Raw genomic sequence first — 26204 nt, forward strand, 5'->3', positions numbered from 1 at the left:
GCAACACAAAACTCTTGTTATCTGAGTTGGCTAAGACTCATCTTAATTACTGTCCCATAAATGTGTGAAAAGGCATTGTGTTATTAGCCGATGATCATAGGAAAAAGAGGTGAAGAAGTAAGGAATGCATTTAAGCCATCTCAGAGTCATATCTAAATGAATGCAAAATGGCTCCAAATATGGCATAATATGGCCACCTTTAGGGACGCGGTGGCGCTGCGGGTTAAACCGCTGAGCTGTCGATCAGAAGGTCGGCGGTTCGAAACCGCGCGGCGGGGTGAGCTCCCGTTGCTCGTCCCAGCTCCTGCTCACCTAGCAGTTCGAAAACATGCAAATGTGAGTAGATCAATAGGTACCGCTTCGGCGGGAAGGTAACGGCGTTCCGTGAGTCATGCTGGCCACATGACCCGGAAGTGTCTATGACAACGCCGGCTCTAAGGCTTAGAAACGGAGATGAGCACCGCCCCCTAGAGTCGGACACGACTGGATTTTACGTCAAGGGAAACCTTTACCTTTACCTTTTATGGCCACCTTCGGTCCATCAGCTCCAGTAAACCCTTCAAATGCTTTCTTCTGCTTACCTCTACCAAATGAACATATAGAGCAACTTTTTATTGCCTTAGAGATACATTTATATATTTTGGGGAAACAACACCATACCTGTGAGGGATATGTTGACAGAATTTTCTATATTTCCCTGAGGATTGGATTACTTTATTAAATAAATTGCCCTAAGTAAGGGCAGAGCTACACACTTCAGCCCAGCTTACACGTGATTGTAAATCAAAGCTGCCCTAGGGCAGTGTTTCTCAGCCCTGGCAACTTTAAGATTTGTGGACTTCAACTCTCAGAATTTCCTAGCCAGCAAGGAATTGCTCTCAGTTCTGGAAGGTTGCCAAGGTTGAGAGACACTGCCCTAGGCTATGGATCTGGAAAGTTGCTCTCAAAGGGTGGTTTTTGGCATGAAGAGGAAAATTATGAAATATGCAGGGAGTAGTTTTATTAATGGTGCTACCTTAATTTAATTTTAATTCAGGTATCAAATTGAGAGAGCATGTGTGGTGTGGTGATTAAAGTGCTGGACTGGCACTACTAGACCCAGGTTCTATTCCACCCTCAGCCACAGAAGCCCACCAGGTGACTTGGGCCAGTCACTTTCTCTTGGCCCAAACTACCTCACCGGCTTATTGACATGACTATTGTAAAAGGAGGAAGCTATGAAAGGCAGGTTATAAATCTAACAAATACACAAATACACAAAAATAATTTTGGTGCTGGGCTCACTTAGTTGTTCTCTCCCTCCCCACTTTTGGGAATACAGCCTGCTGTGCATATACAGCTCTAAGCCCAAGCACTGTCTCTAACCCAAAAACCATTTTGTTAAACTACTATACATGCCCCCTTTTAATGAAGTACTCAGGAGCCTCTATCTATTTAAGTTGTAACAATTAAATTATGAAAGACACAGTATGTTTCCCATGAAAATACTGAAATGTTGTCCACTTACTGAACAAAAACCTTCATTATACTAAATGTTTTGCGATCATGATATATAGATAGGTTTTATATTTAATGGGATATTCCAGGCTATAACATTTTTATACGTTTTGATCAAACTATCCTTCTCTAAACTATCATCAGACCTGCCACATACGCAGGAGGTAAAACCTGCAGATTCATCAGATTCTCCTGAGACAAGAGTGCCTGATGATCTCATCAGTTCCTAGTAAAAATTAGCCTTTGTTCCTAGCAGGATACTGTGAGTTTACAAGAGATCATTTTCCCACAATCACCACTATTCATCTTAAATGCATTAGGGCCTACATTCAGGAAAAAAAAAAATCCTGTTCACTGAGCTGCAAAGTAGCAAGGAAATGTCTATCTCATTTTGCAGTTATGCTACTGCCATTTAAATGTCATTCTCGTGTGGATTGAAACCGCTTAGCTCCAAAAAGGCTGTGAACCATTTCCATGATTATCGCTGCACTAATGAATAAATTGTTTCCAAAAGAATGTGCCATGAACATCCCACGAAGATAAAGGCTGTGAAGGGAAAGAGTGTTAGATACGCCAAAATCTCTAACACAGACCATTAGCTGCTCTAATAACATTTTGAACAATGCAACCATATGTATTATATATCTATGAGTCTGGGTTTATTAGACACACTAGGAACAGCTTGTTCATGATAGTCCATAGTTATTTATCTTCCAGAAATTAAACTAGAAGACACATTAACATCCCCTGGGATATTGCAAATTAGAGTTCGTGGTTTTTTAGCACTTAAATTAGGGTGGGATCCTTCAGTCTCCAACCTGGAACATCCAAGAGACTTAAAAACTGCTCTAGCTGTTCCAGGAAGGTCTTATTTCCCCACCCCAGCTACCAGAAATGGGGTGCACAAATGCAGTCCACAACTTGTTGTTGTTTATTCGTTCAGTCGCTTCCGACTCTTCGTGACTTCATGGACCAGCCCACGCCAGAGCTTCCCGTTGGTCGTCAACACCCCCAGCTCCCCCAGGGACGAGTCCGTCACCTCTAGAATATAGTCCACAACTAGAGGGCAGCAAAGAGCAGAAACAGCTTTGCCCCCTCCCAAGCCATACTGAGCTCTCCCTTCTCATAACTCAGCTGTTCAGGGGAAAAGCGTCTGGAGGGAGCCTGAAAGCCACAGCAGGACAACTTGGCTGCATGCTAGAAATGCTTATTATGAAAACTCTATTGGGAATAAAAGAGAATAGGGTTATCTGAATTAGGCAACAAACTGATAGTCACGTTAGCCCTTCAAAACGAAAAATATCAAAGTAGTTCATTATCAGAATGTACCAAACTGCTTAAGCAAAGCTTATTGTAATGGTTGAGGCAGCCTGGGAACGGGGATGAGGTCCCGCCCAAACACAGTACAGAAAGGGACCTGCCCGGTGCTTTGATGCAGTGCGTTGTTGTAGGTGACCTCAGCAAACGGCAGGAGATCGACCCAATTGTCTTGTTGATAGTTTACAAAAGCACGTAAATATTGCCCCAGTGTTGAATTAAGCGCCTCTGTAGATCCGTCAGTCTCAGGATGCGACGCAGTGGACAGCGCTTGTTTTGTGCCCACCAGTTTCATAAAAGCCCGCCAAAACTGGGAAGTAAATTGTGTCCTGCGGTCAGTCACCAAGCGGGCGGGGCACCCGTGGAGCCTGTACACGTGTACTAGGAAGAGGCGGGCCAGCTGTTGGGCGGAGGGAATAGATGCGCATGGAATGAAATGGGCTTGTTTTGAGAAATAGTCTTTTACAACCCAAATCACCGTTTTCCTCTGACTCGGAGGTAAATCCACAATAAAGTCCATAGAAATTTCCTCCCAGGGACGGGAGGGACTGGCCACTGGTTGCAGTAAACCCTGAGGTTTTCCAACCTTCCGTTTGGACATTGCACACACTGGACAGGAGGCAACGTAGTCTTTGACATCGCGCCTTAGTGTGGGCCACCAGAACTGGCGCTGAACCAAGTGGAGGGTCTTTACAAAACCAAAATGACCAGCCACCTTATCATCATGGGAGCGGAGCAAAACGTCCTTGCGTAAACCGTCAGGGACATAGAGACGGTCTTGCTTCCAAGCAAAACCCCAGTCAAAAGTAACAGTGTCTTTATTCGCTTGCAACCAGGTGTCAGATTTCAGCTTGGAGAGAAACTGTTGTTGCAAGTTAGAGGGAATTGGCAACCCTCCTCCCCTTGGTGAAACTGAAGCAGCGGGCTGCTGCGTGCAAGTCTGGCTGCGAGTGACAGCTGCCATACTCAATTGGGGCTCTGTCCATAATGTACCCACCACGTCAGGAACAGAGCCAGAATCCTGGGGCAAGCGGGAAAGTGCATCAGTTAGAAAGTTCTTCTTTCCCGGAATAAACTTTAACTTGAAATCAAAGCGGCTGAAGAATTGCGCCCACCTAACTTGCTTTGGGCTGAGCTTTCGAGGCACACTGAGCGCTTCAAGATTCTTGTGATCAGTCCAAACCTCGAAAGGATATGTAGCCCCCTCTAGCAAGTGGCACCAAGTGTCCAAAGCAGCCTTAACCGCAAAAGCCTCTTTCTCCCAAACGTGCCACCTCCTTTCCGTCTCAGAAAATTTACGGGATAGGTAAGCACAGGGCTTCAGACAACCCGACTCATCAGCTTGCAGCAGGAGTGCCCCGACAGAGAAATCTGAGGCATCCACTTGAACCACAAAAGGTTTAGTAGGATCGGGATGCTGTAGAATGGGTTCAGCAGTAAAAAGCCATTTCAGTCTGTCAAAAGCCACTTGGCAATCGGGTGTCCATTTAAGCAACGCTCCGGGGTTTTTTACCTTTCGGGTGTCACCCAACCCTTTAGTTTTTAACAATTTGGTGAGAGGCAAAGCAATCTCCATGAACCCCTGGATAAATTGCCGATAATAGTTAGCGAACCCCAAGAAACTTTGAAGCTGCCGATGCGTGCGTGGGCGCTCCCATTCCAAAATGGCTTGGACCTTAGCAGGATCCATTTCAACACCCTTGTCAGAAATTCGATAACCCAGATAGTCAAGCTGAGTCTTATGAAACTCACACTTAGACAATTTAGCATAAAGCTCAGCTTTTCTTAGCTTGCTGAGTACCTGTTTCACTAACTGTTCATGTTCTTCCATTGTCTCAGTATAAATCAACACATCATCCAAATACACAAGGACCCCTTTAAATAAATGGTCATGCAAAACCTCATTGATTAACTGCATAAAGACCCCAGGCGCCCCTGCCAACCCAAATGGCAACACTTTATACTGGAAAGAGCCCAGAGGACAATTGAAAGCAGTTTTCCACTCATCCCCCTCCCATATGTGAATGCGGAAATACGCTTCCCTTAAATCTAACTTGGAGAATATCTTCCCTTTAACCAGATGTCCTAACATGTCTTTGATGATCGGTAAGGGATATTTATTTAATATTGATACTGCGTTTAATCCGCAGAAATCTGTACAGAGTCTTAAAGTTCCATCTTTCTTTGGTCGGAAGAGAACAGGGGTGCCCACGGGGAAATTGGCTGGCTCGATAAAACCCCTAGCTAAATTTTTATCCACAAACTCCCATAACGTTGCCAACTCTTTCTGGGTCATAGCATAAATTTTTGGCTTCGGCAATTGTGCATTAGGGATCAACTCTATGGCACAGTTAGTTTTGCGATGCGGCGGCAGCCGATCCGCCTCTTTCTCGCCGAACACATCTGCAAAGTCCTGGTATTGTTCCGGCAGCCCTTCCAGCGAACCGGTGAGGAAATGCGGAGTTGCTGCTGCTGCCCTCCCCACAGCACCGTGGTCCTCCTCATCCCCCGCAGGGGCTTTGTAGAACCCATCCGCAAAAGTCACAGTCCGGTGCACCCAATTTATCTGTGGATTCTGGTGGACAAACCATGGGATCCCCAAAATGACAAACGGACCCCCCACAGGCGCCACCACAAACGGCAGTCCCTCCCGATGGCTGCCCATCTGTAATGCCACCATCCCTGTGGAGTGAGTCACCGGTTTTCCCCCTGCTGTAGATCCATCCAATTGGGTGAAAACCATGGGCCATTCCAAAGGGAACGTGGGTAGCTCTAAAGCAGCCACCACGTCAGGGTGCATTAAAGAACGAGAGCACCTCGAATCAATCAATGCCCACACTTCAACGGTTCGTGTACGGGACCCCAATTTCACCTTCACTGTCAGCGTAGGGAAGTTTCCACTCACCGAAGCATGATCGTGCCCTTCCTCTTCCACCTGCCCAGCAGCGCCCTTTAAAGCAGGTGGCAGGCGTTTCCCGCCGCCTGAGCTGGATCATGCTCCCCCTCATCCCCAAAGAAAGGGACTTCCTCCAGCTCGGCCTCCGCCAACGCCGCCTTCATCTTTCGGGGTAGGGATGCGGACTTCCCAGACGACTTTCCTGGCCAGTCCTCCATCTTTCCCTTCGGACACGCTGCCGCCCGGTGGCCTTCCTTCCCACATCGTAGGCACAGCCCTTTCGCATAGCGTCGCTCCTTCTCCTCTTCCCAGGCTCACTGGCTGGTCTTCCCTGAGGGGCCCGGGGCCCGCGACCCTTTACTGGGCTTGCCATATTTCAGCGCCCTTCTGTGAGCAAAAGTCTCTTGGGCATGCTCAGCCTTGCCCACCAGTTGGATCCACTCATATAAGGTGTTTGGGTCATCACGCCCCAGTGACCACCACAACACCTCTGTTTCCAGTCCATCCTTGAAAAGCTCTATTAATGTGGACTGAGACCAATCCTCAACTTTCCCAGCCAGCACCTTAAACTCAAGCGCATAGTCTGCCACAGATCAGGACCCTTGGCTCAGCCCCTTCAATGCCCGTTTTGCCCTTTCTTTAGCTAATGGGTCCTCAAAATGTTGCTTTAGCGTGAACAAGAACTCCTCGAAATCTTCTAATTCTGGAGCCTCTGATTGGCACAACTGCACGTACCAATCCGCTGCCCGCCCCTTGAGCTTGGTAGCAATGGCGTTGATTTTGCCCCGTTCTGAACAGAAACTCTGTTCCCAATCTTCCATATAACTTCTGGCATTAGTTAGGAAGAAGGACAACTTGGTGGGGTCCCCATCGAACTTGACGGTAAAATCTTTGATCCCCGCACTGGGCGGCCCCCTTGCCAGAGCTGGGCGCTTCTCCTTCCTTACTGCCCCCAGGGACCTCCTCTCTGCCGGAGGGGATCTCGAGATCGTCACTACCGGAGCCCTCACCTCACCACGGTGCCATGCCCTGCTTCTCTCCCGTGGGGGTGTCGGGGGTGACGAGGGGGTGGAATGCCTGCGACGGGAGCCCTCCCGTCCTCTCTCTGGTGAACCCCATGCCATCGACATTCTCTTTAACCTGTATTCGACCGACTCCAATTTAGTCTCCATCAGCTTTATACGGTCAGGGGTTAGTGATCCCTCAGGTTCGACTTTTCTCACCACATTTGGAGACAGCGGGTACCTCTGCTTCCAGGACGCCTGAGCCGCCCCTGGCAGAGCCCCCAAGGCTTCATCCCAGGTGATATAGCCCCCGGCCGAGGTGCCGGTCATCTCTGGGGTTTTCTTGCGCTCCTCCTCACCCCTCAAGCTAGGACTGGATTCTTCGCGACGCTCCGGGGTCTCGCTGCGGGGTATCTTTTCTGCTCTTACCACGGTGGAGTCCGGTTCCCCCTCGCTCGACTCCTCGCTCTCCATCTCTTGTAATTTTGGCTCGCTCATCGCTAGCGCTTCCCCTCACAGTAAAGTCTGGACAGGGGCTAGCGGAAAATTTTTTGAGGATTCTCAGCTTTATGTAATGGTTGCCTATTCTAACATACTCAGGTCCACAAGTAGGTTCTGAATGAAAACTGATTTATTGAAAGAATAGTATGCAAATACAGAGAAAGCTGAGAATGAGTAAAAGCGCGCCAAATACAAACTAAAAACCCTCGCTCCAAACCCAATCACGCCCCTCACCCCGGCATAGCAACCACCCCCTCCCAGGTGTTGGTGAGCGTTAGACACTGGCCTGGGAAAGTAACCTTGAACACATGCAATAACCCAAACACACATTCCAGAGTAACAGTAAGGAGATTACAGCCCGGCACGGCTGAAATACTCCTTCCAGCAAATGACAGACATGGATCAGGAAACTGACATGCGAAACATTACGATGTACCCAGAACATTGAAACGATGAACATGACCCTTATCAAATAAACTGTATTTGGCTGGGCTCATGGAAGATATCTTTCCTTTGTGTGAACCCAAAATCCAATAATGTAACTTTCTCCAAACAATCCCAATGGGCTTAGGACTGGTTCTTTCTTCTCTCTCCCCACCCACCACCCCCTGCTTCTTCACCAGCCATGCTGTGCCTGCATTCCAGTTCCCACCCTGTCCTGCTTCTGTGCCTCCTGACTTGACTGCTGGAAGGTATTTGTGGCCCACCCTCATCCTTCTCCAGTTTTGTTAGCTCACTGGCCTCTCATCCTGGATCTCACTTAGTGGAGGACTGGTCTAGCCTCATTCCTGAACCTCAGCAACACCTCTTCCAATGGGGCTATGGCTGCAGAGGAGACAGCTGGCAGGGGTACAGGCCATGAGAGCTCTCTGTTCAGCCTGAACCTGCCGGACCTCTGCTTCTCCTTTAAAGGCATTAACCGCCTGTTCATGTGAACCAGACCAAGGCAGCAGATAACAGCCCTCCTTGAGGGAGGAAAAGATCCAGCTGCAAAACCTGAGGGCCAGAAAGAGGAATAGGCACTGTGTGTTTAGTCACACCTGAGTCCTTTCTATGTAACAGTTTCTATGCTGCTTTAGGTCCTTCATCTGGTCAAAGGACAGATAGTCCCAGCCAAGCCAATGAAGTCAGTCTTCCTTCAAATGCAGTTTGAACTCTTTTATTCCTTGGACACTTTCCATCAACACACAACAATCCGAAATGATCTCCTTTAGATGCCAAATGGGCAAACAAAGACTGACATTGGATTTGCAACGCAATAAAGGGTTCTTTTGTTTTAAAACAGCTCAAGATTTACACACTTTTTTTGAATTCTCAGAAATAGGACTTTTGAAACTGAAGGTTACTTTTAAACTTTAATACACACACATATCCATAGAAACCAAGCAAGCCCATTAAGGATTAGTGTTAAATGTGAATTGGTCACTATAGTTCATTTGATAAACTCCTGATTTAAAAAAAAAACATTTCTGGCTTAGTTACACATAAATGTAGCCATTTTCAGGAAAGATTAACGTTTGTTTCTCCCAGAAACTGCCATCAGCACCCCAAAGTATCCAATTGTTTCAGGGTCCCTAAAATTTAAAAGCTAACTTTACCAGCAAATTCTGCCACTGTAGCCTGGTTTCAGTTCTCATCAAGGCAAAAGTAGAGATAGAGAGATTTGGGATTACTAATAATTATGGCTGCCTCAATACTCCATCCTGAATCTGATCTGTTCTTCATGGCTTTTTAGTTCATCTGCTTCAGACCTGAATGCTGCATTCCTGACAACCCATCCAGTGTGTAGAAAGAAAATACAGTCCCCTCTGTTTCACATGTCCTCATTTTTAAAATGGATTAATCTGTTTTATTCTTAGGTCACTCATTCACTTCTGGAATGATGGGGTGCTAAACACACACACGCAAACAACTTTTAACTAAATGAACTAAATTAGTCAGCTGGTGACTCTAGAAAATATTTGTCAATCTTGTTGAAAAAGTTAAAAAGACATGGTGAATTCTTGCCACAAGCAGTACAAGGACACCTCTGTAATTTTCTTGGAAACACATGATTTGTTGTTGCCTTTTTCTAGGAAAGTATCTCTAACCTATGTACATTCCCTGGGGAAATCCCATCCAAGTACTAGTCAAGTCCAACCCTGTTTAGCTTTTTGCAAAATCAGCCAAACTTGATTAGGTGTTACCGACTACAACCTACAAGGAAGGTGTTCTGCTAACAGAGAAGCAGGAATCAAGAACTTGCCTTAAGTCATCCCCTTACTTACTGATTTAGCGTCTCAGAGGTCACTGAACCATTGCTCATCCAAGCCGTTGCTGTGGTGACCAATCACCAAGGAAGCAAGGGCTGATACTGTCACCGCTGGGCAATGCTGCAAAGGGCTAAAAGTCACCAGTGAGGAGATGGCTTTATTGTTCACAGAACAAAAACATAATCAAGCAGGGATGGGTAACTTGCAGCCCTCTGAACACTGCTGAGTAGCAACTCCCCAAATCCCTCACCACTGACTACTTGGGCCTGCTGAGAGTTGTGGTCCCATAACATCTCAAGGACCCAGGTTTCTCACAAACGGATTCTTTGGTATATTTATTTTATTTATTATTCAAATTTTGTTACTGCCCATCTCCCCCAAGAGGGACTCTGGGCAGTTTACAATAAAATTCAAACCACAACAATAAACATTAAAATCCGATAAAATAAACAATTTACCAATATAAAATACAATGTAGATAAATGTAAGATCCATGTGGCTCTAAGATGCCATTCCAGTGGGAGGGGCTTTAAGGCACAAGCCACACCCAAGAATGGCTATCCACCTTCCTGCCCCAAGCAAGACGGCAGAGCCAAGTCTTCAGGGCCTTCCTGAAGGTCAGGAGCGATGGGGCCTGCCTCACCTCCGGGGGCAAGATGTTCCAAAGGGCAGGGACCACTGCAGCCACTGCAGAGAAGGCCCGCTTCCTGGACCCCGCCAGATGAAACTCCCTTATAGACGGGGTCCGTAACATGCCCTCTCTGCATGATCGGGTGGGGTGGGCTGATGTTATATTGTTATATTGTTTCATGCAAAACAATCAGCATTTCTTTATTATCCTGGCTCCATTGTATTACCCTCGCTACAAACAAGATACCTTTTTCTCCTGCTTCTGTAAAGTTCCACTGTGGTACAACAGTGAGCTCTTGCAAGCTATAAGTAGCGTGTTTCTTTTTCACTTGATCTTTTAAAGCAACAGTTCTTAAAGTGTCATCTGGGGACCCCTGGGGTCCCCGAGACTCTGAAAGGGGGTCCGCATAGTCAAAAAAATAAATATTTTAAAATTTCTCAGTTTGAATTTCTAATACAGTAAATATCAATAGATATAATCCATTATAAACCAAAGCTCTTTGAGATCCTCAATCATTTTTAAGAATGCAAAGGGGTCCTGAGACCAAAATGTTTGAGAGCCGCTGTTTTAAAGCAAAGAGCAGCCAACAGAGGGCGGGAGGAGCACAAGCATCTCTTTAGCAAGCTTTGTCCTCTTCTGTTTTCGTGAGTGTACAAATATTCCTCCGGAAGCTAGCAGAAGGAACTTTAGAGGTCCAAACTCCTCTTGAAAAGAGTGGGAATATGTTTGGGGGGCAGGGGAGGTAGGAAAGGAACTGGATTTAAAAAGCAGCTTTTTATCCTTTTTCCCAGACAAAGATGATACACAAATTTGCAGTGAGAATGATGCTTTGGTAAGTTTCGAAAGGCCAGTTGACATGGTATGCCCTGGCAATGGCAGAGCAGAGACAGAGAAGGGCAGGTGCAGCCAGCCATTAGCCTCTGTGATTTATATTGCACATAAAGATTCTTGCTAACTTTATTTCTAAAGACAGCATGTACCATTGGGGAGGGGGCAGATTCAAGTAAAACAGAGAAAGGATTGATCAGAAGTATGGGAAGGGAAGCCACAGAAAGAAAAGCACATTACTCCTCTGTCTGCATGTTGAATATTTCAAATCACCTGATTGCCTTCAAAATTAAGAATGGGATACAGGAAAGGAAGCTTTACACATACACACACCCATTTTTTTTCCCTCTCCTCCTTCTAGGGCATAAATGGCAGGATTGTATGTAGACATGAAATATAAATGGCATACTATTGCGTGTAATTAAGTTTCGTGCAGTTATTTACGTAATATATTATAGATGCTTGGCTTCTATCAAATAGGATAAAAAGGGGATGTAATCCACTTTCCTCTCTCCAGATCTCACATGGACACAAACATACGTACAGGAACAACAGCTCTGGCTTCATTCCAGGTGTTGTCATAAATGGCATCTGATGTGATTCTTGTAATTACCTTTAGAAGAAAAGTTATATTTAACAAGGCTATTATTACTTCTTCCAGCTGCAGTTCCTGGCTCTGCTATAGACGTCTACAGACCAATGAATGCATTTTTTACTTTCACACAATACAGGGAAAGAATGATGAGCAGGGATTTCAAGGGGCAATCATATTATGTAGCCTCACATAGCAACCTTTTTGAAGGCTCAGAGAAACAGTTTATCTCTACATCAGCAAACTCACATCTACCCTATCCATCCACAACTTAATGTGAAACAAATAGGCTAATTAGCGAACAGCTTACATCATTAGATGTTCATTAGCAGATAGTTTTGCTCAATTCTGTCATTAAGAATAAGATCAAACCAACAAAGTAAGCATTCAGCTAATATAACATGCCAAACAACTGCTAAAGGGTTCAATCCTCTATCTACCCCTTTATATATTATTGCACTAGCTGCAATAATATATTTAGGCCTAAGCCCTCAAGCAATTATATGGGAGGAAGAGTCCCTCCCCCACCATAAATGTGTATTTTTTCCCCATTTCCTCAGATAGACCCACCTCACTGAAAAGTGACACTGCCATCAAATATCATCAAATTCTTAAGTTTGACACTTTAATCCAAAATGTATATTATTTTTTCCACATGTACTTCAAAACTGTTTCAAAATAGATTATTATTTTTTAATTTTTTTCTGCTTTGTGGATCAAAGTGTAGACTCTTCAATAGGACCTACTGCAATTTCAGAGCATGCTTCCATGATTCTTAGAAAATTAATGTTTTAGAAATCAGTTAATTCCAAATCGCACTTGAATATTTCTCTCAAGATATTCTCTTCTTGTAGAACACATCAAGAATGAAATTTGTTCCGGGACTTCCGGGGGAGGTATGGTGAACTGAAGACAGCTCTACGAAAAAGGAGCCAACAACTGTGGCAAGACCAAGGAACCGGTGAGTAGACTAGTTCCTTGGAACTTTCCGGGCAAGGAGAGGATGGGAGATCACCCACATGTGCTCTGGACAGCTGCTCCTCACAAGGAAGACACAGGACAGCAGTTTTCCATGGGTTTGACCACCAGGAGACAATGGAATTAGCCATCTTGCTCCCAACCACAGCAGAGACTTTTAAAGGACACTAAGTTTGCAAACCTCACTTCCTGTCAGCCTTCCCAAGTGGACCAGATAGGAAACAAAACCAGACGAGCTAATTCTACTTTATTGTAAAGCTATATTAACAGAAACTTGCAAGTTTGAAAGTACAAATCTCCCACCATCTCCTTTACAATCTGAGAAGTTAGGGAGGGTTGCTTCTGAGCCTCTTTCTCCACCCATTATGCTTTTTAGGCAGAAGAAAGATTTACAAGCCTGTAAAATGTTGCAAGTGTTATAACAATGAAAATACTGAAGGAGACTTTTGAAGAATAGAGTCAGAAATTAGTAGCCACAATATCAACAATGACAGTAATGATATCTGCTTCTATGGGTAGGCTGCCCAAAAGAAATGAGAGATGTAGAACAAATGTTAGCTGACAAGATAATGATGGTATTGCAAGTGGATTTACAACTGACAGGCCAAAAGAATGACTTAGAAAAGGATGTTTCACTGGAACTACAAAAGAAATTGGCTGAGGTTTTAATATTTATTAAATATTAAATACAAATTACAAACCAAGAGAGTGACCTGGATAATTTTTTCCTATTGGATTTACAAAAGAGGCTTATTAAAGCTTTGAATAACTCTGGATGATGGGACAAAGAAAAAATGAAGAGAAATCAAATCCTATGGCAATATTGGAACAAACTAAAGATTAACACTGTTAGAAGGGATACAAAATTGATTTATTTGCTCAAGGTTAAAACAAGATAAGTTGTTACTTCTGGCAAACCCTTTACAGACTTTCTGCTGACACCAGGACTGAAAAGATGATGGTTTATGGATTTGTACATAGATAAGGGATGGAATATGGGATGAATAGTAAATGTTTGTAACCTTAGAGGAGGTGAAAAGTCACTAATTTTTTTATACGTGTTGTGATGAAGGTTGGAAGTCACTTCTAGTATATATATTTCTTTCCTCTTTATTATATTCTTACTTTTTCTTTTTTTCAGTTTTTCCTTCTTTCTATTCTCTTTTCTTTCTTTAAGTTTATATTAGATTTTACAATTATAATAAAAAATCGTAATAAAAATTATTTTATTAAGCACATATACTAAAATTGGAACGATACAGAGAAGATTAGCATGGCCCCTGCGCAAGGAAAAATTATATGTATGTGTGTCTGTGTGTGTGTATGAGTGACAGAGAGAGAGAGAGAGAATGAAATGTGTAAAAAAAAAAAAAACTGGTGTTCAAGTAACACTTTAACTTAGGGATCTATTTTTGCTTTTCCGTCACCAAAAAAGAAATTCAGAGACTCTAATACATTGGAAAAGAAGGTTAAAGAGTCACTTTTATATCCTAAAAACCCTACAGACAAATTATAGCAAGTAATTATAGTAGCAAAGCTTAAACTGGGACTTTTACATTCAGTATGTTTAAATATTCCTTAAACTTATTAGCAAGAAATATTGGCAATCAGGAAAGAAAGCTGGAAAGTTATTTAAAAATAGCATAAATGACTATTATCAGGCCCTTATATTATTGGAGGTCTATAATTAATCATTTAATCTTTCTATATTTCCTTTATCAGGCTTATATTACAGTAATACTAAAACCTGAGAAAAATACTGCAGGATGTGCAAGTTATAGAACAATATCTTTGCTTAATACAGATGCTAAAATATTAGCAGCAACATTGGCTGGGAGGATTCTAGCAACGTCTAGAATTCACCCATCTCAACCTAGATTTATAAAAAATAGGCAAGCATCTGAGATGTCTGGTGATCGATATTATGGATATAGTTGCAGATAAACTGGAATGAACTGTTTTAATTTTGTTGGATGCTGAAAAGGCCTTTGATATTGTTCAGATTAAATTTATGAAGTGTGTTCTAAGAAGGTAAGTGTTTCCATCATCTTTTGTTTGCCAGATTAAAATCTGGTATCTCCACCAGTGGCTAAAATTATTATAAATGAATTTGTCGCTCAACCTATTAAATTACATTATGGCATTCACCAAGGATGCCCCTTGTCTCTGTTAACCTTTAATTTGATTCCTGAACCATTATGTATACTTAAAGAGGGATTCCAATATTAATTTTCACTAAATATTTTACACAGGTAAGTTAATGAGAAAAAATGTTATGGCAGATTAAGCTCCTAGAATATCTTTGGTTAAATTGTGGCTACCTTATGATGGTGGTAGCTTTAACCTATCAGACTTTCGGCCATATCATTGAACTTTTAACTGTTTTTTTAAGACTTATGATTATTTTCCCCTTCAAGCCCATTTGGAGAGTCCAAAGCATGTAATACCTTTGAAATGTTGGCCGATTTTTGGTCCAGATATACTAAACTTGGATCTTCATTTCCTACTTTGAAAGTTACTAAACATATTTGGATATGGTAAGCAGTAACTCTTTGATCCATAATCAGATAAGAAATTGATCTTGTGGTGTAACTCAAATTTGAAAACAGCAGGTAAGATGTTCTAATGGACTGTGGATTCAGACTTTAAATTAGTTGTTTCTAATGGTTGCTTTAAAGATTTTGAGAGTTTGCATTTTACGTGTATCCCAGATTTATTTTGCATCTCAAGAATTTGTAATCCTGATGGCTTTTATAGCAGTTTAAAAAAAACTAATTCCCTTGTATCTAAAATGATACATTTTCCTTTCTCTTTAGAGAAGCTGGAGCCTTCGTGAATCATTTGATTATTCCCAGTGGGTCCTGATTTCTTAAATGCTTTACAATTACGCTTTCAGGAATCTTACACTAATTAAATTTATTTAGCCACCTGCCCTGCTCTGCCTATCAGAGTTTTCTGACACCATGCATATTAAAATTCTGTTCAGTTCAAAATGGCAAGCAAAGCAAAAAGATTAGAAAGCAGGGCTTTATATTTAACCTTAGGTTCTGCTAATGTAAAAAAACCAGAAGTTGTAGCATCAAGATGTATAAGAAAACGTTTAAAGTAGATGTTATAAACTAGTTATAATTTAAGAGAAAGTAACAAATATTTTGAGTTGAAAGTTCACAACCTTCAATATGATAGTATACAGGAAAGTTGATAGGCTGATTACATTTATTTACCTCTTCTTTTAACCCGCTCTGGCATTTTAAGTGCAGCATTAAAGAAGAAATTACTGTGAAACGCCCCCTGATATTTTCATCACAGAATTAAAATCCTTGAAGGTAAATCAAAAAGAAATTAGAAGTGTAGGCTAATTATGGCTTAAACAAATTCACAGCAGATAGGTGAAATTAATTAGTAATCTTACACATTTTGAAGTTAATAAAAACAAAGTGTGTTCTAAATGTATGACTGAGTCTTTAAATTTATATTTAATAATATAACTTTATGTATTTATTTACAGGAGTTACTGTATATGGCTGCCTATCTCATACAATGATTCTAGGCAGCTCACAACAATCCATAAAACATAGTTAAAAACAAAGGCACCCTTCCCCCCCAGGCGCCAGACCAAACATCCTCACAGCTCAACCCCCATCCTAGCCCAATGCTTGGGGGAAGAGCCAGGTCCTCCCAGCCCTCCAGAAGGCTAAAAGGGTAGGGATCTGATCTCTGATCTCAGGTGGGAGGCTGTTTCAAAGGGCTGGGCCAGCCACCAAGAAGGCGCACCTCCGAGGTTCCATCAGATGGCAACATTTAAGGGAGGAGACCTGGAGCACGCCCACCCTATCTAACCTAGTAATATAATGTACCAGAGCATATTATATTACTCATAACATTATATGAGATCTTGAATGTTAACACTCTTCCCAATCGTTTATTAGTTTTGAACGTGTCATTGCCTCTTAGTTTTCCAGCCATGAACTTCTCATAAATCATTATTCTGGATGGCTGTTATATCTAGTGGAGAACTAAAACTGGTACATGTTTAGACAGGAGCAGACCATCTGAGTTTAGTGAGACTTATTCCTATATAAATCTCACTCCTGCTCAAACCCTAGCAGCAGCATTTTGAAACTTCCAGACCCAAGACAATCCATATGGAGTGTTTCAGTAAGTAAATCCTATATCACTAAGGAAAGATGTTCACCTCCCAAAAATGGGTGGCATTAATTCTGGCTCAGGCACCTTTAGATCCAGCCCCTACTTAAACTTTCAGGAAGAAAAGCAGGTCCAGAAGCAGCCTGCAGATTTTATGCCTAATTTTTCCAGTGGAACACAACCACACTGTTCTCCTTCGCAGCTCATCTCAATCTGATATGCGCCTGATTTGATTTAGCCCACAGAGTGCTGCACTGAACTTGGAATTCACTTCAGGACTTCCATGTGTCCCTGAACTGAATTACACAGAAGAGAGGAGAAAGGAGGAGAAGGTTGAAATTCAATATACTTTTTCCTGATGATTAATATGACATTTATAATGTTGTGCTTTGTGTATGACTTTATTAATCATTTAGTTAATTTCATTGCAACTGATTCATTTACTATGCTTCAATTGTTTGCCAAATGTATTTCACTGTTTTTACTGTTCTCTGCCTTTTTAATGTTATTTATGTTACTTGCCTGTTATTCCAACAGGCAAAAAAAAAAAGTTAAATTGAATTTTAAATTGACTTTCCTTTTTGTGTTATTTTGATTCAAAGCTTACCCTTCCAAGGTTTGCTGAAGCAATCCTGGGGGATAAAATAAATGGATAAATACCCCAGTTTTCATACTTTTATCTAGTTCCTTCTATTCTAACTTAAGTCTATTGACGTCTGCCTGTCCCAAAATCAAGGTCAAGGAGGTTGAAATGGATCAGGATAATCAGTTTTATTCAAAAACCCCTGGAATTACATCATCATCAAATTGAAGAATCATATCGAAAGGCAAATATGAGAAACCAGATTTAAATTATTTCAACATGCTTTAGGTTAAAGGGAAGTGTTTGTTGTTGTTTTTAAAAAAGAAGGACCATTCTATGCTCCCACATTTAAGGAGACCTTCACCAACTTATTCCTTATTTGGCCAGTCTGCCTTTAAGCAGCCTGAAAGGATAAGGAGTTGAGTGTCCACATCATTTACTTCACTTCTCCAAAGTTTGAGCTTCATCTTAAGGTTTCAGAAACAGAAAATGCTTCTGCCACGGGACAACCATTCACAAAAGCTGCACCCTGTCCTGATGCTAAACAAGACATCACGGGTGGAAAGTGACTTCATCTTGACAACTATCCTTATCAGCTGAAAAACATTCCATATTCCTTTTCAATATTGGTGTGTACCTTATGAATCATACTTCATATGAGTGGCCATGCAATATGGGATAGAGACATTTTTATATCCAATGGTACCCCCTGAAAATGCTTGACGTGAACTTCCTTTATCCCGTGAGTAAGTATTATTCCCCCAAAATTGTACTTACATTTTAAGATACTGTATTTGCTATTTCACATTTGCATTTATTCTTTTTTTGCCAGAATTCTAATAGGAAAGATAAACAAATATAAATAACTCTGTAACTAAACAGGGAAGGAAGGAAGGAAGGAAGGAAGGAAGGAAGGAAGGAAGGAAGGAAGGAAGGAAGGAAGGACCGTAACATGTAACAAAACACTTAACTCTATTCTATGTACTCAGTAGTGGAGAAAGAGAGAGAAAGAGTGTGTGTGTGTGTGAGAATAACAGCTGATGTTTAAAAGCCCTAAGGTTCCTGATTCCATACCCACATTTGGCAAACCATCAGATTGCATTAACAGTGCATTTATTTGAGGAAGACTATTTAAAAAGCACTCAATGTATTCATGTTAATACCGTCCCAGACACCAACAATGTGATGTAAAATACTACACTGCTTTTTATTAACCATCTGCCATCCTCTGAACTACCCAGCCCCAAATGCATTCCAGGTCACTATGGTGGAGAGTCTGCTTATATAGCATTGTCCTCAGTAAAACAGGTGGGGCTGGGGGCAATTCCATGACAGGAGATTTACACAGGGCTGAAAGACAATAGACAGCCCACAAACAATGAGTAGCAACTGACTGCTGTGTATGCTTAGCCAACTTTGAATAAAGTATTCTCTTACAAAAAAACAAAATGTTACAAAAGAAACATTTTTAATTCTAGAGACAAATGTATGGGGATGAAAATTGTCCCCCATTTCTCAGTTCTAAATATATTGGACATTTTTAAATGGAAAACATTCATAAAAAGATAAGGCAATGAGCGCACATGCAAGATAAACAGATGCAAACAGGCACTGAATACAAGCAGTTTGAAGGCATTATCTCTTTCTCTCCTTTTTGCATAAATATTCTACAAAAATGCTATTTAGGCAACATTTAAGTAACTACTAAAAGACCAGAGGAAGCTAAATAGCTTTAATTATTACTTACTGGAGCGCTCCCTCTTTCAAGCATACACACTCACACACTACTCAAAGCCCTATATTTTCCCTTCGCTTATTTTCCTGCTGTGACTAAAGTGCACTCCAAGTCTGGAATTCACTCCAGGATATTTGCACAACACTTAATACAGCAAGTAGAGCCTAGTAAGTAGTCAACAGGGTTTTAAATTATATGATGAGAATAGCTGAGAGACTGCTCTGGGGCTTCGCTATAACAGTCATATCAGCAGCCCGACCCCAGGCTAGCTATCAACCAGTCTCAACACGTAGGCTTCCATTCAGATGGATTTTAAAGCTCTTTCTTTCCAGGGCCAACCCCATCACTGCAAGAGTGAAATGCCTGCCTCAAGCAGCAATATTCTGGTGGATGGGGAATGTGACAAGATGTTGGAAGACAAGGCTATATGGGCCACTTAGCCTGCTCTGTAGCCTTTAGCTAGCTGGGTTGAAGAAAGATTCAAGTTTCACCTGCCACCTGCAGGATCTAAGAATTGAATCTCTCTGAATTTGGAGTGTTCTTATCAAATAAAAAGACTGCTTTGCCGGAGTGCAAATATACACATTTATCAAAAGGCACCTTAACCACTAGGCCAAGGTGACAGTTATTAGAACAACTGCACTGAAACTCTCAGCTGACTGTAAGAATTGCAGGACGCAGTTTCAAAGTATGCAAGTCCAAGTATGCAAAATTCTCTCTGGAAGCATTTTGGAATCCACTATAAATACTGGAACTGGCAGGTAAGTGAATATGTATGATTTGCCCCAGGGATCGACATTCATTTCCCAAGAACATTCTATATTATCTTGAGTTTCTGAACAGCATGTTCTCAACTTGCAAGTCAGCCCATTAGGTAGGACCAGACCAGGAAATCAACTCCACAGGAAGGCTAAAACTACTTTCATTGAGATTGGCTATAATAACAGAATCTTGCAAGTCTGATTCTGCTGTACCTCCTCCCCTTCTTAGACTTCAGTGCATTGGGGGGGGGGTCTGTCTGAGCCACTTATGAACACTGTCTCTCTGTGGTGGGCTTAAGATATGTTTTTCCCCTTGTCACTTTGGTAATGGAGCTTGCATATCTCCGTCAAAATCATCTTCCCTATTCACAACACCTGGCTACCCATGGACGTTGGCACATTCCTGAAAAAGCCAGGGTATGGTTCAACTAGCCAGCTGGGGACATTATTATGCCAGTCAAATAGCTGAGTGTGACCAAATGACTAGCTGGGACACTAGCTGGGTGCCTGTGAGTGTGCCAGTCAGTCTGGTCGGTCCATCTCACTCAGCAGGCTGGGGAAATTGAGCGCTTCCCCCTTGGGTTTCCAGGACTGCAAAACTTTGATGTCCCTTTTGGTGAGGGATGAGCTGAGACTAGCTTTGGGAAGTGAAGAGGGTTGGGTAAGTTTCTGCTGGTTGCAGCCACTTCTGTCAGCATTTTCAGCACTGTTGTTCCCAAGCCCAGAGGGCAGTTTTAATTTCATTCCTCTTTCTCTCAAAGTAATCCAACAATCTAAAATTCTGGACTCAGAGAAGATGGAATTCCCCAATACATTTAAGAAAAAGGGTTTATTTGGGTCTCAGCATAAACTATTTAGGTTTTCTTCTAGAAAAAAAAGGTACCACTTGTTTTCTTTAGGGCCCATCAATCTGAGGTTACAGAATTAGGGGGGAAATCTTTAAAAGAAGACAATTAGGTTGCAAGCATAAAAGCCTTCATTAAAAATTATGGTACAGTGCTATAGTTTTCACTGTTATAGTAACTGTTTTACTGACTGTAAAAGATGAGAAACTGAACTATGTTTAAAAAGATAAACAACAAAGCTGTTAAAATTTACTTAGCGTGATAATCAGAAAACTTGTAATGCAATACTGTTGCCCCCCACCCCCAGTTGAGAGGAAAAGATTTACTCATCTGTCTGAGGACTATGGTCGCATTCTGGATCTGCAGGAAATAGCCTTGAAAACCAATTATATTTTTTTCAACAGAGGCTTTCTTAGAAATTCATATTATGTTGTGAATGTATGCAACTTTCCAGGAAAGAATGAAATTAAAAACATGTCAATTTTCTTTGAGGCTAGGATCAAGAGGGACTTCACAGAATGCAGACAATTGGGCAGTCTTATGTCAAAAAGGCAGTTTTAAGTAGAGAGTAAAGGACAGTAAGACAGAAGGACAGTACAGTAGGACAGACAGGCAGAAGACTAGCAGAGCACATCCATGAACACCGACTAGCAGTCAGAAGACACAATGAAAACTCCTTAATCTCACAACACATGGACAGACTCAACCATAGTCTTAACTGGGAAACTGGGAGCATCCTGGACCAAGCTAAATCCAAAACTGCTAGGGAATTCTTGGAAGCTTGGCATTCAGACAAATCAGCCATCCATAGACACCTAGAGATAAACCACATTTACACCACATTAGAACCTCAACCATTCAAAAGAGATAATTAAAAAAAAAGCTAAGAACGAAACAAAAAGACCAGAACACATCCTCTCCAGCAACCAGCACCCCAATAAGCAGGGATTAACACCAGGCAAACAATCAAGCAGAAAACAATACCCCAATCAAGGGACTACCAAGGAGAAAATCATACCCCCACCAACACTGGCAGGGCAAGCTACTGTATATAAACAGGGAGCAAACCGCACACTCACTAGTCAGGGAGCACTGATGAGATTACCTAGTTGGGTAATGAAACATCTGCAAGCAAACATCCAAGCTCAGAGAGCACCAAGGACTCCACAGTTCAATCCTGAGCTGCAAATATTTTCTTATATTGTTAACACCTGTTTTTGGAGAAGACATATTCACACACACATACATACATATCTCTAAAAGCTTATTACTGAAAGTTCTGGCTTTCATATTGTTGAAACAACAGGCTAAACCTGCTTTCCTTTGGTCTTTTGCTTGGGATTATTCCTAGCAGTTTCTACTCATCCCAATTTGGGATCCCCTATTGACCAAGAGAACTATTGAACTCTGCCTCTGACATCTAGTTCTCCAAACACACCATGTGCCTTCCTTGCTTTGCTCATGAGCAGAATGTAATTTATCACTGTTTGCAGATTATGTTCATGTTCTGCCACATTTTGCCAGATTTTGTCCCATCTGCAACCCTAGTTCTGTCTTGAGGGAAGGGAAATATTTAAAGTAGAAAGGATAAAATAGTCATCAGAAAACAACCAGAATGTAACTGTGCTTAGATTTGAGGGCCAGCACCTATGTAAGAAGATATGCATAACCACCACTGTTATGGATAGCTGTAATATGCGCTACTGCTGTTTAAATTCCTTCTAAACAGCTTTTTAATACAATTACTAACAGAAAAAGAGGGTGTAAAAAGTAGATTTAAAATCATTTACTTCTGTGCTGGGAACTAGTGATTTACAGGGTCTTCATAGCATCAACCAGCTATCACTGAAGGGACAAAAAAGCTGTCCTCATTACTGTTACTGCGGCACAACACCATATGTTGCAAATGGGGAAGTGCACAGAAAAAGAGAAACCACACTGGGCTCCAGCCAGAAAAACCTGCATATAAGGAGAAGTCAGGCCAGACTGGTGCAACGGGGTGAGGAAAAAGAAGGTCTGTAGCTGGTCCACAGGCTGATGGCTTCCTACTCCTGATGTCTCTTATGCCCACGCATACATTTAAATTAAGAGAGAGAAAATCAGCAAAAAAAGCACAAGATGCCCAAAAGGCTTCCTGAAAAAGTAGCATCTGCAGTCACAGATGCTGCCATGGAAAAAGCCCCAACACTAACTAAGAAGATGGCAGGACACACAGAAGGGCTTATTAGGGAGCTTTTAGTGAATAAGGAGACTTACAGTAATTGGCATTATATAAAGTACAGTGTTGTTTTAAAACTAATAACAAGCCTTTGAATTAGGGGCAAATGGTCAGAAACCCTAGGCTGCTCCAGTAACTGGCATGGGCCATGACTGTTGCTGCCTTCCCCTCTTTTAAAAACTGTCCTCACCTTGTTATTTGAAGAGCTACTGACAAGTGGGCATGTCAACATTAGAATTTCCCACAATACATCAACAGAACAATGTTCCAGGCCCCCTAGAAAATAAAAATGATACTTCCAGGGAGGATAGCATTCACATTTCCACAGTCCCCTTGACTAATGGTATATAGGGAGCATTGTGGGGAATGAAATAGCTGCCAAAATTAGCCTTCCTCTGTGCAGGAGGGTGCCCAGGGGTTCCCATAAGCCTACAGGGTGCTCTAATTGTACCAATTATGCCCAGAAATGGTCCAGTAGCTCTGACCCCTCACCAGGCTTCTATAAATTCTATAAACTATAAAGTTCATCAGAGTTAAGAAATCTTTCGCTCCTCAAATATTCAGATCAAAGTTAAGTCTCCAAAAGCTCTGATTAGGCAACCGCTGACTCAAGATAGTCAAATATTGGCTGCAGCACATTGAAAGGAACTGGATTTTCTTGGGCACAAAGGAATAGCCATGCTTTCAGCCTCAGGTTTTATCAATGAAGTGACCAGATTCCAGGCTCTGTTCCCCTGTTGCCTAGGAAAGGGGTGCTTGCTGAGGATTTAATCACAGAGTGCATTGCATAAAGAAAGAAGCTGGAATACTTCCCAGCACAACACAACTGAGCAGCACATCAAAGAAAACAAAGTGATGGCACTGCCCCAAACTCATCCCTGTTTGTTTTCCTCCATTCAGATGGGAAGAAAGATCAGTGCAACTCTCCTCAGGCATTCTGTAGGGATGAGGTACTCCATCCAGGTATTGGCTGAAAATGAAGAACTGGAGGGAAGGATTGCTCTGACCCATGCTGGTGTCCATGCTGCTTGGAGTCCAACATCTTCATGCTTGTGAAGAAGAATGTGTAATAGCGTGGTGGCCCTTCCTTAAACCAAATACTTGGAAAATAGCATTGTGTAATCATGCAAACAATCCAAGGGTCTGCTTTTTAAATCCATTCTTCTAAGTTTTAATAACCAAGAAATCTTTTTGATAAGGAGTTTATTAAAATTGTACAATTTAGAGCTGAGAAAGAGCTATATAATCATCTCATACTTCCTTTTCACCAAGGTCAATACCAGGTCAGCACTTTTATCTTCCTTTGGAATGACTGCTTGCAGTTTGACTTTCTTTCAGCAACTTAGACTCAAGACTTGTCCACAATCTGTGCTACTAGTATTTCCAAGCAGCTGTGTAACAAAAAGAACTGAAATATCCCTTGAAAAATTAAGGCTGCAACCCTACACTTAACCATCTGGGAGGAAACCCCAAAAAAATTAAGGGCATTTATTCCATTCTAAATAATCAAGTATATGATTGCAGAGCAGGTCAGAAGCAAACAACCTGTGTCTCTCCCATTCCCATCAGTCCTGGCCAACATGGCCAGTAGTGAGGGGCAAAGGCGAGTTGCTGTCTATTACCTTTGAAATTAATTGGATCACACTATACCCCATCAGTGTGGCAATGTCCAGTATCAAACTGGTTTCCACTCAAAAGCTACACCAATATATAAGAAATGGGGAATAATAGGAGAGAGTATCTGTAGCTCAGTGTTGAATTATGGAGCTTTGTCGTTTGCTTGCAGATGTTTCATTACCCAACTAGGTAACATCATCGGTGCCTGGGAAATTGGAAAATTGAACTCTTACAACCTAGTAGCTATAGTTGTCAGATACAATACTATAACACAAACTACTAAACTACAACATCAGCAACATCTTCAGGAGACCAGAATAACATAAGAAATCTCTGCTGTAATAGGCCAAGGTCCATCTGGGTCAGCATTTATGTCTCACAGCGGCCAACCAGATGCCTCTGAGATGCCTGCAGGCAAGAGATGGACATTACCACTATCACACAGATGTCCCCCTGGCTGATAAAAGGAGATACAATGTCTTCAAGAAAGGTAGCCCTTGATAGATCTGTCGCCCATGAATTTATCAAATCCTCTTTTAAAGCCATCAGATTTAATGGCCATCACCATATTTTGCTCACTTGAGGGAATGATATTAAAGGCAAAACTGAAATACTTTGGCCACATCATGAGAAGACAGGACACCCTGGAGAAGATGCTGATGCTAGGGAGAGTGGAAGGCAAAAGGAAGAGGGGCCGACCAAGGGCAAGATGGATGGATGATATTCTAGAGGTGACGGACTCGTCCCTGGGGGAGCTGGGGGTGTTGACGACCGACAGGAAGCTCTGGCGTGGGCTGGTCCATGAAGTCACGAAGAGTCGGAAGCGACTAAACGAATAATCAACAACAATCAACAACCATATTTTGTGGTAATGAATTCCACATGTTAACTATGCACTGTGTGAAAAAGTATTTCCTTCTGTCTGTTTCAAGTCTCCTTTCAATCAATTTCATTGGATGGTCCCTGGTCCTAGCGTTCTGAAAGAGGGAGAAAAATATCTCCCTGTTTAATTTCTCCATGTCATTATAGATTTTATATACTTTGATCATATCCCCCTCAGTCATCTTTTTTCTAAGCTAAAGAGTCCCAAAATTCCCACAGAGAAGGTGTTCAACCCACACTAATCATTTTGGTTGCCCATTTGAACTACTATATCATTCTCCAAGTGTGGATACCAGAACCTTACACCATACTCTAAGAGTCTAGATGCAGATGTGCCATAGCTTTGTATAAAGTCATTACAATACTGGCATGTTGCTTTTCAGTCCCTTTCCTAATTCCCTAGCATCAAATTTGCCGTTTTCACAGCTACCACACAGTGTTGTGGCATCTTCAATGTATTATCCACTATGACCCCAAGATTTTTTTTTCCTGGTTAGTTACAGGCAGCTCATGCCTATCAATGTGTATGTGAAGTTGAAGTCACTTGACACTTATTTGAACTGAATTGCGTTAGCCATTTGGTTGACCCTTCATGCAGTTGAAAGAGATCCTCAGAGTGCTCCATAATCACTTTTGGTTTTTAGCACCCTGAATAGTTTAGTTGCATTTGCAAACTTGGCTGACTCATTGTCTGCCTCCAAGTCAAGATCATTTGAGGAAAAGTTTGAAAGCACTGATCGATTTTCGAGATTCTCAAGAAACTCTACTTCGTACTTAGTTCTATTCAGAAAAATGCCCATTAATTCCGTTCCTTTCCTTTTTTTTTTTTTACTACCTAGCAATCCAGTAAAGGACAGGTCCTCTTATCTCATGGCCACTAAGTTTATTCAAGAGCCCTTGATGAAGAACTTTGTCAAAAGC

The 26204-nt window shown here is 41.9% G+C and overlaps 1 protein-coding gene and 1 non-coding gene across 2 annotated transcripts in view; one reads left to right on the forward strand and one right to left on the reverse strand.

Moving 5' to 3' along the window:
- SLC35F1 (solute carrier family 35 member F1) overlaps positions 1 to 26204 on the reverse strand; it is a 254928-nt gene that overhangs the window by 192402 nt on the left and 36322 nt on the right. The window lies entirely within an intron of this gene.
- Positions 13718 to 13821, forward strand: LOC134488670 (U6 spliceosomal RNA). Its single transcript, XR_010066992.1, has one exon. It is a non-coding gene; the product is annotated as a U6 spliceosomal RNA (small nuclear RNA).

Source organism: Candoia aspera, chromosome 1 (assembly GCF_035149785.1).
Source record: "Candoia aspera isolate rCanAsp1 chromosome 1, rCanAsp1.hap2, whole genome shotgun sequence".
NCBI lineage: Eukaryota > Metazoa > Chordata > Lepidosauria > Squamata > Boidae > Candoia > Candoia aspera.